Source organism: Bufo gargarizans, chromosome 3 (genome assembly GCF_014858855.1).
Source record: "Bufo gargarizans isolate SCDJY-AF-19 chromosome 3, ASM1485885v1, whole genome shotgun sequence".
Lineage (NCBI taxonomy): Eukaryota > Metazoa > Chordata > Amphibia > Anura > Bufonidae > Bufo > Bufo gargarizans.
The window spans coordinates 148,642,139-148,655,525 of record NC_058082.1 but is presented as its reverse complement, the minus strand read 5'-3'; positions in this window follow the sequence as shown (position 1 = coordinate 148,655,525).

Here is a 13,387-nt window from a genome sequence, read left to right as displayed (position 1 = left end):
CCGAAACGCGTTTGGTGCTAGGACCCCTGGATGGACTTGGACTTTGTGCGCTATTACACCGCCCGCATCAAAATCATTCCTGTCTTCAACTGCAGACCCTACACGCACTTCTGAGGACAGGCTGTAAGAGTCTATCACGCTCACCTATACAGCAAGCTCAGCGTGGTACAAGGAGTCTGTAAACTTACCCAAGTGCCGGCTCTTAGATCTACGGAGCGGCGCCGGGAAGACAGCTAAGGGATTGCGACTATCAGCGAACATCCCTGAATTACAACACGGATATAGCGGCGGATGCACAAGTGTACAGCGAAACAGTGAGTAATTGCGGGACGCCGCTTTAATAGATCACTGCAACTATATCGCTATTTCGGTCTGTGGAGGACTTATATAACACTCCCATAAACGACCTTTCCTACATCCAAATTTAAGTTGGAGGGACAGCAAATTGGAGATCCTGTTTTACCCCTCAAACACCCAGAGACTTTCTCTATAGATTTTTATCTATATTTTATTTGTTTTACTTTATGTGTGATCGGTACCAATCATTTAAGGAATCTTTTTTATTGTATTACATTTTTGTATTTTTATTGCATGTTTTATTATCTTAAATAGTGAAGTATTAATTGTTTATGTGTGGTATTATCAATAAACTATGAGGTTCCTATATTAAGAGAGTGCCCAGTATCTGTTTTATATTTTTCTATTTTATCAAAGGAAGGGTGAGTCCTTTTTACTGAGAGCACCTCTCCAGCTGTTAGCACCAATCCAGTGCGCCACTTCTTTTCACTTAATAATTTGATGTCAGACATTAGTCCACTTACAGTCTGAAACAGAAAGAGAAAAGCGCTTCTCTCCCCCTCCACAGCTGATTGTAGAAAAGTCCCCCCTCGCACACTTCAAGGGCCCCAATCTCTAGAAAGGAGCAGGTCCCAGAGGTAAGACCTGCACCTATCTGGGATTGATGGCATACCCTAGAAATATGCCTGCAATGTCCCACATGGGTCAACTCCTTTAAACTCCTTAAATGCATCTATGCTGCTCTGAGTGTTCACTTTCTACAATTCTGCATATAAAGAAAATAAAAGTGATGCATGTCTAAAACTCTTAAAAACTAACAAAATGGAATTTGTGAATGGAATTAAGAAATCTACAATCCCTGACATTGTGCTATGAAATGTCCATATAGATGCCCTATTAGAAGCAAGCAAATGAATTGTAGAGTGCATAATACACATTAGAAAATTCTGTCTCTGAATGCTTACTAGCTGAGAGGAATAACATTGCTGCATCCTCGAACTAAGGCCTCATGCACACGACCGTTGTGTGCATCCGTGTCCGTTGTTCCGTTTTCCATGATTTTCTGCGGACCCATTGACTTTCAATGGGTCCGTTGAAAACTCGGAAAATGCACCGTTTGTCATCCGCGTCCGTGATCCGTGTTTCCTGTCCATCAAAAAAATATGACCTGTCCTATTTTTTTTGACAGACAACGGTTCACGGACCCATTCAAGTCAAGTCCGTAATCCGTGTCCGTAGGCTACTTTAGCCGCACCTGAGGGGTTAATTGTGCGTATCATAGCCCCCTGTAAGAGATCGGATGCTGCCAGGCAGCAGGGGGCAGACCTCCCTCCTTCCCCAGTTTTAAATTCATTGGTGGACATTGCGGCCCCCCTCCCTCCCCTGTATTAAATTCATTGGTGGCCAGTGCGGCCCCCCCTCCTGGCCGGGCGCTCCTCCTACTGGTGACAGGTATGTGCTATAAGCAATGGGCCGCACAGACCTTTCACTTACCAGTAGGAGGAGCGCCCGGCCGGTCACAGACAGCGCAGGTAAGTATAATGCTTCTAAAATTGCTAAGTAACCATGGCAGCCAGGACTGCAGTAGCGTCCTGGTTGCCATGGTAACCGATTGGAGCCCAAGCGATTAAACTGGGACTCCGATTGGAACTCTCCGCTGCCACCAATGATCGGGGGGGGGGGCCGCACTGGCCACCAATGAATTTAATACAGGGGAGGGGGGGCCGCACTGGCCACCAATGAATTTAATACAGGGGGGGGAGGGGGGCTGCACTGGCCACCAATGAATTTAATACAGGGGAGGGAGGGAGGGGGGCCGCACTGGCCACCAATTAATTTAAAACTAGGGAGGGAGGGGGGTCTGCCCCCTGCTGCCTGGCAGCACCTGATTTCTTACAGGGGGCTACGATATGCACAATTAACCCCTCAGGTGCGGCACCTGAGGGGTTAATTGTGTGGATCACAGCCCCCTGTAAGAGATTGGATGCTGCCAGGCAGCAGGGGGCAGTCATGTACACAGTTCTTAGTTTATTCTAACTTGAAGCGCCCCCATCACCATGGGAACGCCTCTGTTAGAATATACTGTTGGATGTGAGTTTTCACGATGTAACTAAAATCCGATGGTATATTCTAACATAGAGGCATTCCCATGGTGATGGGGATGCTTCAAGTTAAACTATACCATCGGATTGGAGAAAACTCCGATAGGGACTCCTGACTTTACATTGAAAGTCAATGGGAGACGGATCCATTTGCAATTGCACCATATTGTGTCAACGTCAAACTATCCTTCCCCATTGACTTGCATTGTAAGTCAGGACGGATCCATTTGGCTCTGCACGGCCAGGCGGACACCAAAACGTCTTTTTTTTAAAACTTTCCTTCATGTCTGGTGATCCTCCAAAAATCACGGAAGACACACGGAAGAAAAAACAGACACGGATCACGGAACAACGGAACCCCGTTTTGCGGACCGTGAAAAAATACTGTCGTGTGCATGAGGCCTAAGCAAGAATGTTTCTATCCCAATGTAGAGTCTAGACTTGAGGACTGGTAATTCAATATTAGGCTCCCTTCAGTAGTCCCAAAGCAGACACATTACTTTCCTCTAAAGGTGGCAGGCTATAAACAAAAAGCTAAAACAGGGTAATTACCAAGACATTTGGGCTGATTTTCTTGTACTCCTTGATCTCTTTCTAGGCTGATGACATGTATGGGTAGAAAACTATCAAATGTAAAGTAGATGATTCCCTGTAGATGATTTACCAATTCTATCAAATATCTGGAGACGGCATAGGGTGGGTTCACATCACATCACATTTTTGCCATCCGTAAAATTTATTTATTGGGAAAAAATAGATACAAAAGTGTACCACACCGCACTTTTCTATCCTGCAAGACCAGCGGAAAAAAGTATACCTTAACAAATTTTTACAATGGAATTCTATGATGCACGAGTGCCACTGTATGGCATCAATCGGAGGCATCCATTTAACAAATATGTTTTTGGTATAAGTTAGGGCGTATTCACACGGCTGTTGTGGTTCTGTTCCGTGCATTGGGGACTGCAATTTGCGGCGTGCGGTGGCCGGGACGGACCGAGACCCATTCAACATTCAGATTTGCTGCTGCTTTGGCAGCAGGTTTCATCCTACGCATTACCAAAGGGGAATTCTACTGTGGAAATCTGCAGCATAACTTGATATGCTCCATATTTAAAATCTGCATCACATATTATTATTATTATTTTCTTTTTTCATACAGCATGTGGATGAGGTTTAGCTCATTCTCAATCATTTGGCTAGTATTTTAATAAGCTGGACAGTTCCCAGGTGCAAAATCTGTAGCAAATTTGCCATGTGTGAACCTAACCTAGACCTGTATGCAAGCATTTTAAGAGTGTGATGTGAACAAAAGGCTCAGGGCTGCTACTAAAGCTTCTTTTGCCAGGTTGAGCTCACACTTCTGGTAATCCATCACGTCAGCCAAGGATACATGAAGATTAGATTAACTCGATGTGACAGTTGATTTCAGGAGATTAATAGTGCTCAGTGTGGCATTTCCTGAATTCAAAGAGTAAGAAACCTGTTCAAATAAAAACTCAAAAACCAGACAAGATCATGCAGGATTTTTCCTATAAGCTTATTTTTTGGAAATTTTCTAAAGAGTATGTTTTCAGACAGATACATCAACGACTATACACCTGCACCGATCATGAAAGGTACACAAGCCCTTGGAGCCTTTTCTGAGACATGACTACTTGGTAGTGTGTTACAGGAAAATGTATTATCCTTTTAAGCATAAAAATGCTTAGGCCATAAAACAGTCAGACACCATGAATGATCCCAGAGCCGCTGACTAATGGAACTGAGAAATCAGTGGGGCTTGCGTTTCACATTGTAAACATCGAGGGCCTATATTTATGCATTCTTTTAAAATGGGCGCACCAGAGATGAGCGAATTTCATATTTTGAAATTTGTTCACCCTTCATTTGGTGGTAAAAGCAGAATTGCGTTATGGATTCCGTTACCACGGACCATAACGCAATTCTATGACGGAATTCATAACAGAATGCCTTTAGAGGCATTCCGTTATTCATTCCTTCATAATTGAAGTCTATGGCCTGCATAACGGATCTGTCCCGTTTCCGTTATGCCGTTCAATTCTGCTTTTAACACCAAACAAAGCTTGAACAAATTTCATAACATTTAATTTGCTCATCGCTATGGTGCACGTATACACAGGACATGTTTATATCACATCTCACTCAACCCTCTATATATTAGGTCTGTTTATTTACTGTAAATTGACAGTAATTTGGAAATATTAAGTACCACCACCCCAGTTTGTTTTTTTATAGTCGATCAAAAATAAAAAAATAAATTCTCCTAATTTTATTTCTGCACAGTGCGTATCACTTTTGCAAACCTATCATTTTAAGCAATGATCGTAATGTATCAAGAGAGTTTGCCATCTGTTTTCCAAGCCTTTTTCAATATAGTCTTACTTCGTTCATGCTACGCTGTGTATTGCATCAATTTATAACAAATGTCCATTTCTACTTACTGGGATTGCAGAAAATGAATTTAATGCAAAATGCAAACCAGACAAATACAAATAATAAGAAGGGGGTTGGAATAGGGCAGCAAAAGCATCACTTTCTAACATGTAATCGCTGTTGTCGTGGCACAGATTGACCATTAATAGTAATTATTGGACATACTAGTGTCATTAAGTGGAAAGGCTAATGGTGTTTTATTTTAGATGAAGTGAAAAGGATAAATTACTGAGTGTGACCCTTGCACATGCTATAAAAACATGTCATGTCTTCTTGAGCCTAGTATAGTTTTGAATCACTTAGCAGTAATAAACAGACATTTCTACAAATGCATAACAATGAGTTAACTTGGTCTTAATTTGGTCTTTTGAGATTCTTTGTGTAATTTCAAATTATGTTGTAAGCTTCTGCATTTAATTGGATTACAGATGGTCTTGAAGCATTTGCTGTTGTTGTGCTTGCCATTTTTTTAATCCTCTGAACTGTGGAAAGTTTACAGTAGTAGTCACTTAAAAGGCAGGGAAATTGTGCGTATCTTATGCTCATTCAAATGAGACCACTTCCCGGTTTTCAATAGGTTTAATGTCTATGTGGTTGGGAATATACGAATTAACACTACAGGGACAATAATCGAATTTGCGATATTTTGCGAATATTCGTTATATATTCACGAACTCAAGAATTCGTGATCTCCAGTCATTATTTTCTTGATTGCGAAAAACGTCAATCGGAATGCGATAAAAAGAAAAATTGCGATCAACACTACTCCTAAAGTCAAAGATATTGCAGCCTTCTCATTGGCCCACAAGCAAGAAGCAGTGAGGGATCATGGGTACTATTGAAATAAAATCTAGAATATTCGCGATTATGAAGATATAGCACTATATTCTAGATATTTGCAAATTCTCGAAGTGCCAATATTTGCAATACAAATTTGCGATTAGAATATTTGCGATCAACACTAGCAGTAACACGCATAGGGAGTCTGCTGTGGTAGTGAAACAATACTGTGAGTCAGTATGACATGCAGATGATAGGCGTCGCTCTTAGAATCACTGCACACTTTATGTATTAGGGCAGTCACGGGGCCAAAACTGACCAAATAACTCAAGTGTGAACTCAGCCTTACAGGTCAATGTTAGCATCAAGAAAAGCGCACTCCTTTTACACTGTCATCAGCTGATTCCACATAGATGTCTACAGAAAATGTTCTATTAAACGCATATTGCCCCTATAGTGTTAATTTGTATATTCTCAACTACATAGACATTAAACCTATTGAAAACTGGGAAGTGGTCTCATTTGCGTTTAATAGGAGTAGAGCCCCCCGACAGAGTGGAGAAGGTGTCAGCAGTAAGTTTGTGTTGACGTCACTGATTATTTTACCCTTCCTCTGATCCGTCAGAACTATAACCCCCAAAAAACGGATCCTGTCTGTGGAGTTTCCGCCTTCACTCGGTCAGCATTTAGTCAGTAATCCATCAGTACTGCTAATGCCCCCCCCAAAAAAGGAGTGGATTTAAAACAGAGATGACACATGAATGGAATATTTGCATGTCTTCTGTGTATTGTACCCACTTCTGCTTTTGGTTAACAAATCATAAGCCAATTCTGATGCAAAATAGGGACCATGTCATTGAGGCCTTACAGCTGTTACATAGAGAGGATCCCTTGTGCGTCTCATTTTTCCTTTCTTCTGACAGATCAGAAGAAGTGTCAAATACATGATGATGATATCAGCCAGGCTGAAAGGCAAAATAGTGGCCCAGTCATGAAGTGGGGAGGGTGGGAACAGCATGAGAAGTCCACAGAGTAGCCCTATGACATAGTGGTGAGTTGGAAGCAGCCTGAGGAGACCAGAGAGTGGCCCAATGACAGAGCCTGGTGGTGACAGCAGCATCAGGAGGAAGCCACAGAGTGGCACAATGACAGTGTGGAGTTGGCAGCAGCATCAGGAGGCCACAGAGTGGCACAATGAAAGAGTGTGGAGGTGGCGGCAGCATCAGGAGGAGGCCACAGAGTGGCACAATAACAGTGTAGAGGTGGTGGCAGCATCAGGAGTCCACAGAGCAGCACAATAACAGAGTGTGGAGGTGGCGGTAGCAGCAGCTTAGAAGGAGGCAACAGGGTGGCGCAATGGCAGTGTGGAGGTGGCATCAGCAGCATCAGGAGGAGGCCACAGGGTGGCACAATAATAGTGTGGAGGTGGTGGCAGCAGCATCAGGAGGAGGCTACAGGGTGGCACAAAGACAGTGTGGAGGTAGCAGGAGGCCACAGAGTGACCCGTTGACAGAGTTGGGAGGTGGGTGGCAATACCAGTGCTAGCTGAAGATGGTGGGTGAAAGAAGGAGCACTTGGCATCAGATGTGTGGCATCAGGTGGGTGGCAGCATTAGAATAGAAGCTCAGGCAGGTAGCCAGAAGAAACCGGTCTCTTTTGTCAAAGTTTTGGTGTGGAACCATGGATGATCTAGTCTAATACATCAGGCATTGGTGGGTGGAAATTCTGGCTTATCCACGCCTGATTCATTTTGAAAAAGGTCAGTCTCTCCACATTTTGGGTGGACAGGAGAGTTCTTCTTGGGATAACTATGGCCCCCGCTGCACTAAACACCCACTCTGATGCCACACTAATAGCCGGGCAAAATTACAGCTACCATCATAAACTCATCATATCCCTTACGAGTTCCTCCACCCAGGTACCATATCTGTTTGTCTAAGGTTGCAAGACATTGTTGCCAGTGGCTACTATGTCATCCACGGCACTCTGTCTCATGTGCGGTGCTAGAGTATTTTTATTTTTACCATTTATACATACCAGAAAGTAAATGGGAGGGAAGGTATGCAAATAAGCTATTAACAAGCTCTGCCTCTAATGCCACCAGATGTAAGGTAGCTATCCTTTAAGTGAATGATCAGCTCTTAAAATAAGCCTTGAGACATAACTTGGATATTAAATAATCCAGCACCTCATCTGCAGACAGCTGTTTTGAGTTGATTGCCCCTCATCAGGGCAGAATAGAGAGTACTGGCATACTTGGGTGAGAGGCCTATGTCCAAGCAAGGGGGCAACTAACTCTCCTCAGGGAGAGAGCACCTTAATCAGTGTTAGGAGACTTATAGACCATACATGCTCCTCTGGAATTCTGGGAGGGAAGGGATGCAAATGAGCTCTTAACAAGATCTGCCTCTAATGCCACCAGATGTAAGGCAGCTATCCTATAAGTCAATGTTCAGCTCTTGAGACATGACTTGGATATTAAGTAAGCCAGCACCTCATCTGCAGACATCCCAGAATTCCATAGGAGCATGTATAGCCTATACGTCTCCTCACACTGATTAAGGTACTCTCTCCCTAAGGAGAGTTAGTTCCCCCTTGATAGAAAGTAAATGTACATGTAAAAAAAAATAAAGAAATGCTACCCAACAAAGTATATACCTCCCAAACCCCTCCCCCTTCCCCCCACCTATCCATCGCAGATGTGCACCAAAGTTCCATATGCCTCAAGTGTATCATTCATATGGCATCAAGGCAGACAATTATCTCTCAGTTCAATTCTCAGCTCCCCCCATTCAGACTAATACATCAATTAATAAAATTACAATTAATTGCAATAACATTTATAAAATAAAATAAATTGCCCACCAAGTATTAAACATATCCTAATAGCATATCAACTCAATAGCATAGATAAATAGGTATTTTGAATGCGGAGCTCACGCATATACCCATACAATAGGAGTACTCCAAATAAATAATAGGACCACTTGATTGTGCTGCGTGGTGTCTGTCAATAGCGTATTAAATTTGAACTTTGTTAATGCTCAGATATTTATAAACTAACTTGCCATTGCTCTACATACAAGTCGCTGAAGAGATATCCACCCTGCGGTCACCGGTATGTGATTCTAGCGTCCAGAAAAGTACTTTGTACTTGCTTTTGTATCGGTGTTAGCTGCCTACCTCCTGCCACTGAGATAGTATCGCAGCTTCTCCTTCTCGGCGTCTCACGTGACCTGACCTGGAGATGGTGCGCTGGTCGGTGATGTCATCCACTTGTGCCGCTCGGAGTAGCGGAGGTCTGTGTAGCAGAGCTGTGCCGGTACGGGGTTCAGTTCCCCTTCACTGGAACTACTGGGTGGTGATTAAATCAGTCCCCTTGTGAAATGCATTTCACATTTGCCTACTGAGGAAGGAACTACGGTTCTGAAACGCGTCTAGTGCGAACCAGTGTGAATTGGACCCAGCTAGTGGTGCGCTATTTCTGTCTTGGCGCAAAAAAAAGGACTTTGCTCTCTTTCATTCAGAACCACCCGAAAGAGCGAATGCGGTACCGGCAGTGATCTAATCCATCAAAGGGGACTGATTTAATCACCACCCAGTAGTTCCAGTGAAGGGGAACTGAACCCCGTACCGGCACAGCTCTGCTACACAGACCTCCGCTACTCCGAGCGGCACAAGTGGATGACATCACCGACCAGCGCACCATCTCCAGGTCAGGTCACGTGAGACGCCGAGAAGGAGAAGCTGCGATACTATCTCGTGGCAGGAGGTAGGCAGCTAACACCGATACAAAAGCAAGTACAAAGTACTTTTCTGGACGCTAGAATCACATACCGGTGACCGCAGGGTGGATATCTCTTCAGCGACTTGTATGTAGAGCAATGGCAAGTTAGTTTATAAATATTTGAGCATTAACAAAGTTCAAATTTAATACGCTATTGACAGACACCACACAGCACAATCAAGTGGTCCTATTATTTCTTTGGAGTACTCCTATTGTATGGCATCCTATACATATGCGTGAGCTCCGCATTCAAAATACCTATTTATCTATGCTATTGAGTTGATATGCTATTAGGATATGTTTAATACTTGGTGGGCAATTTATTTTATTTTATAAATGTTATTGCAATTAATTGTAATTTTATTAAGTGTAATAAATGCAAAAATACTGTGAGCCAGTCTGATTGGTTTACAATAATTTTTGGTTTTCAGTTGGTATCTGAAAGACTGGGCTCCAGTAGGTTGCCGGTGAGCTCCTCTAAATTGTTTATTGTTTATTAATACATCAATTATATACTAACTACCCTCATATATATATATATATATATATATATATATATATAGTATAAAAAACTACCGGCAGCACCACCTATAGAGCAAACAAAACAAACAAAAGTGGGTGCAAAGTCCAAGTACGGTAACTGGAGCTTACCCACTAGTAGACAATAAGAAAAATTGCCACCATATGGGTGATTAAACACTACCTGTTTTACTGAAGAAACCGTCTGGAGTGGTGTCCGATTTTTCTTATCATATATATATATATATATATATATATATATACATATATATAGTTCGCACAATGTTGGACATTATATGAACATGCAGCGGTGCATCCACCTCACAGCCCCCTTTCCCCACTCAGCATTCCATTGAGTATGGTATCATCTTTCAGTCAGAAAGGGTAAATTATATTTTGCTATCCATAAATCCCAAATCTTATGAAATTTCCTAATCTTTCCCCTTTTATGGTATACAAAGCGTTCTAGGCGAAGAAGTATATGTACCCTCACTTTAACTTCTCGTATCGTAGGCGGTTCTGAGACCATCCGGTAGAAAGCAATAAGCTTACGGGCCTGATCAAGGAGGCGGAGGATAGAAAGCTGAGGCCCCGCTGTTACAGGAATTTCAGCTACATATCCCAGAATACACAACAATACTGTCAAATCCAGGTTTATCTTAAACACATAAGTTATAGTCAATGAGGTTCCAGGGCAAGACTGCAGGCCCACATGTAGTAAACTCTTAAAACCTTCATTAGATGATTGGACTGTACTTTAGCCACACAATGTCAGCACTAGGGAGCATACCAACATTGCTGGGTCCTTCACATTTACTCAGATTGTCCTGAATATTAATAAATAAAAAAAGTACTTTAACTGTGATTGGAGAGTGCAGAGTAATTTTACTACAAGCATCAAATGTGCATCTAGTTTTTGGAATTTATAGTAGGCAATAAAATACTCAAAACATAGGGTAATATGCGTTTACTACAGAGCCACACCAGAGCTCTTTCAAGAGGAACTTTTATGGTGCCCTAAACTTTAGACAACAGTCAAATTGACTTTCTCATACACATGCATACTTGGCTAAGCCTGCATGTGTTTTCAATGGGGAGAAGGCTAGTAGTCACTACCAGAATCATTCTTCATCCTGGTGTCTGCCGTCAGAGTGCACTGTGATTACATTATGAGTCCCATATTAATTAGATGATTGGGCTATCCTTCCAAACTAGAAGTTTTATTCAAAATGTACCTAATATTTAGTGCACATTTAAGGGATTGGTCCTTTTGGGCAAACCTCATGGTGATTGGCTGATCACCCTGTGTACCACTGGTAGGATCTCCAGTGATCAGCTATTATGCTTGGAAAATTCACTGCATGTGTTTCATTTCCCTACAGTCCTAGCACAGGGTAAATGCAGCATTACACAGTTCCAATTGCAATCAATGGGCTCTCTGTGTATTAGATGTGCTGGATGCTATAGATCCTATAGTCTCTTTACAATACTACACATGCTAGGTACTCTCAATAATGAGACAACGCATATATATTGCCCAGAAAGCCAGTGTGGCATTCTAGTCTCTCTCTCTCTTCAATATAGCCTTATGTATTGATTGATCTCACTTCGGTTTTATGGGGTAATCCGTTAATGAGAAAAAAAATATATATATATATCCCTGTTAATTCCAGATCCGACTTATTTCGAAATAGTTTTGCTTTGAAATAAACTTATAAACTTTGTGAAGAGTCCACAGACTCCAATAAGAATATATCTACAGGAAAAGACTAGTCTGTAAGCATTACCAAAGACATTACGTGACCCCAATGGGATCCCCTTTGTAAAACAAAGCTACGACAGGAAATAAATACTATGGATTTTTTCTCTTCAATACCCACTGGCTTCTGAGCCATTTAAAAGCACTATTATGCTTATCCAGGAATTATCTCTAGCCACTGAAGAAGTAAAATTGGGGATTATTTTATTAATGGGATTATAACAGCTAAATGTGTAGTGAAAAATTACCTTATTTGTCTGGCGCCTTTTCAAATAAATGCATTAGTATAAAAAGTTATATAGTTATTATAATAGCAATGGTTATAAAGAAGGGAAAACATATTAAAGGAGTTTTTCGAATGTTTAATACCTATTACCTATCCTCAGAATAGGTCATAAGTGTCTGATCGGTGGGGGTACGACTCCTGGCATCCCCACTGTACCAATGTTTGAAGCATTCCAGTGAGTGCCACAGCCTCTTCCTAGGCCACTGACGTCACCGTTCATTCGTCACATGGCCTGGGCACAGGCCAGTCCCATTCCAGTGAATGGGGCTGAGCTGTAATACGAAGCACAGCTGTTATTCATTGGACGGCGCTATGCTTGGTAGGCTGTAAGGAAGAATACCTGGGCCATTCAAACAGCTGATTGATGAGGGTGTTGGGAGTCAGGACTTCCAGCGATTATATACTGATCCTGTGGATAGGTCATCAGCATTAAAGGGGTTGTCTGCTTTATATTGATGACGCAACCTCAGGATAGATCATCAATATCAGATCGGTGGAGGTCCGACACCCGGCACCCCCGCAGATGAGCTGTTTGAAGAGAAGTCTGTGCTTCTTTGAGCGCTGCCTTCTCTTCATTGTTTACCTGCTCGCCGTCGCAACCACAGCCACGAGTAGGTGTAATTTCTAGTGTTGGGCGAGCATGCTCGGCTGAACACCATTTTGACTTGATGCTCGCAGCCAATAAACATGCAGGGAAGTACTGGCACTCACTGTAATGCCGTAGCCATGTTGGTTACTGGCATTAAAGTGATTGGCTGGCCGGAACGTGTCATCAGGAGCTATATAGCATGCGATGACACGTGGTTCAGCTCAGTCTTAGTCAGGGAGAGCTGCAGAAGAAGGGACAGATACTGTAGGGACAGGAATATATATATATATTTTTTCAGGCAGGGTTTACTGTTGAAAGGTATTAGAGACCCAAAAGTTATTTTAAGGACTATTGTATTATCTGGCTGCAATATATTTTTTAAAAGCGCAACCTGCGCTAAATTGCATGCAATTGTTTGGCCGATGCTGACAGTGATAACCTCTGTTACATCTGTTGTGTTACATTTGCGCATTCTAAATATCTGTGACATTCAGCGCAATTGTTTGGCCGCTGCTGACAGTGACATTACCTTCGCTACATCTCCTGTATAACGTTTGCACATCCTAAATATCTGTGACATTCAGTAAAAAAAAATCTTAGCCGCTGGTGACAGCAACATTACCTGCGCTACATCTCCTGTATAACATCTGCACATCCTAAATATCTGTGACATTCAGTGTAATTTTTTCTTAGCTGCTGGTAACAGCGACATTACCTGCACTACATCTCCTGTATAACGTTTGCGCATCCTAAATATCTGTGACATTTAGTCTAATTTTTCCTTAGCCGCCGGTGACAGCAACATTACCTG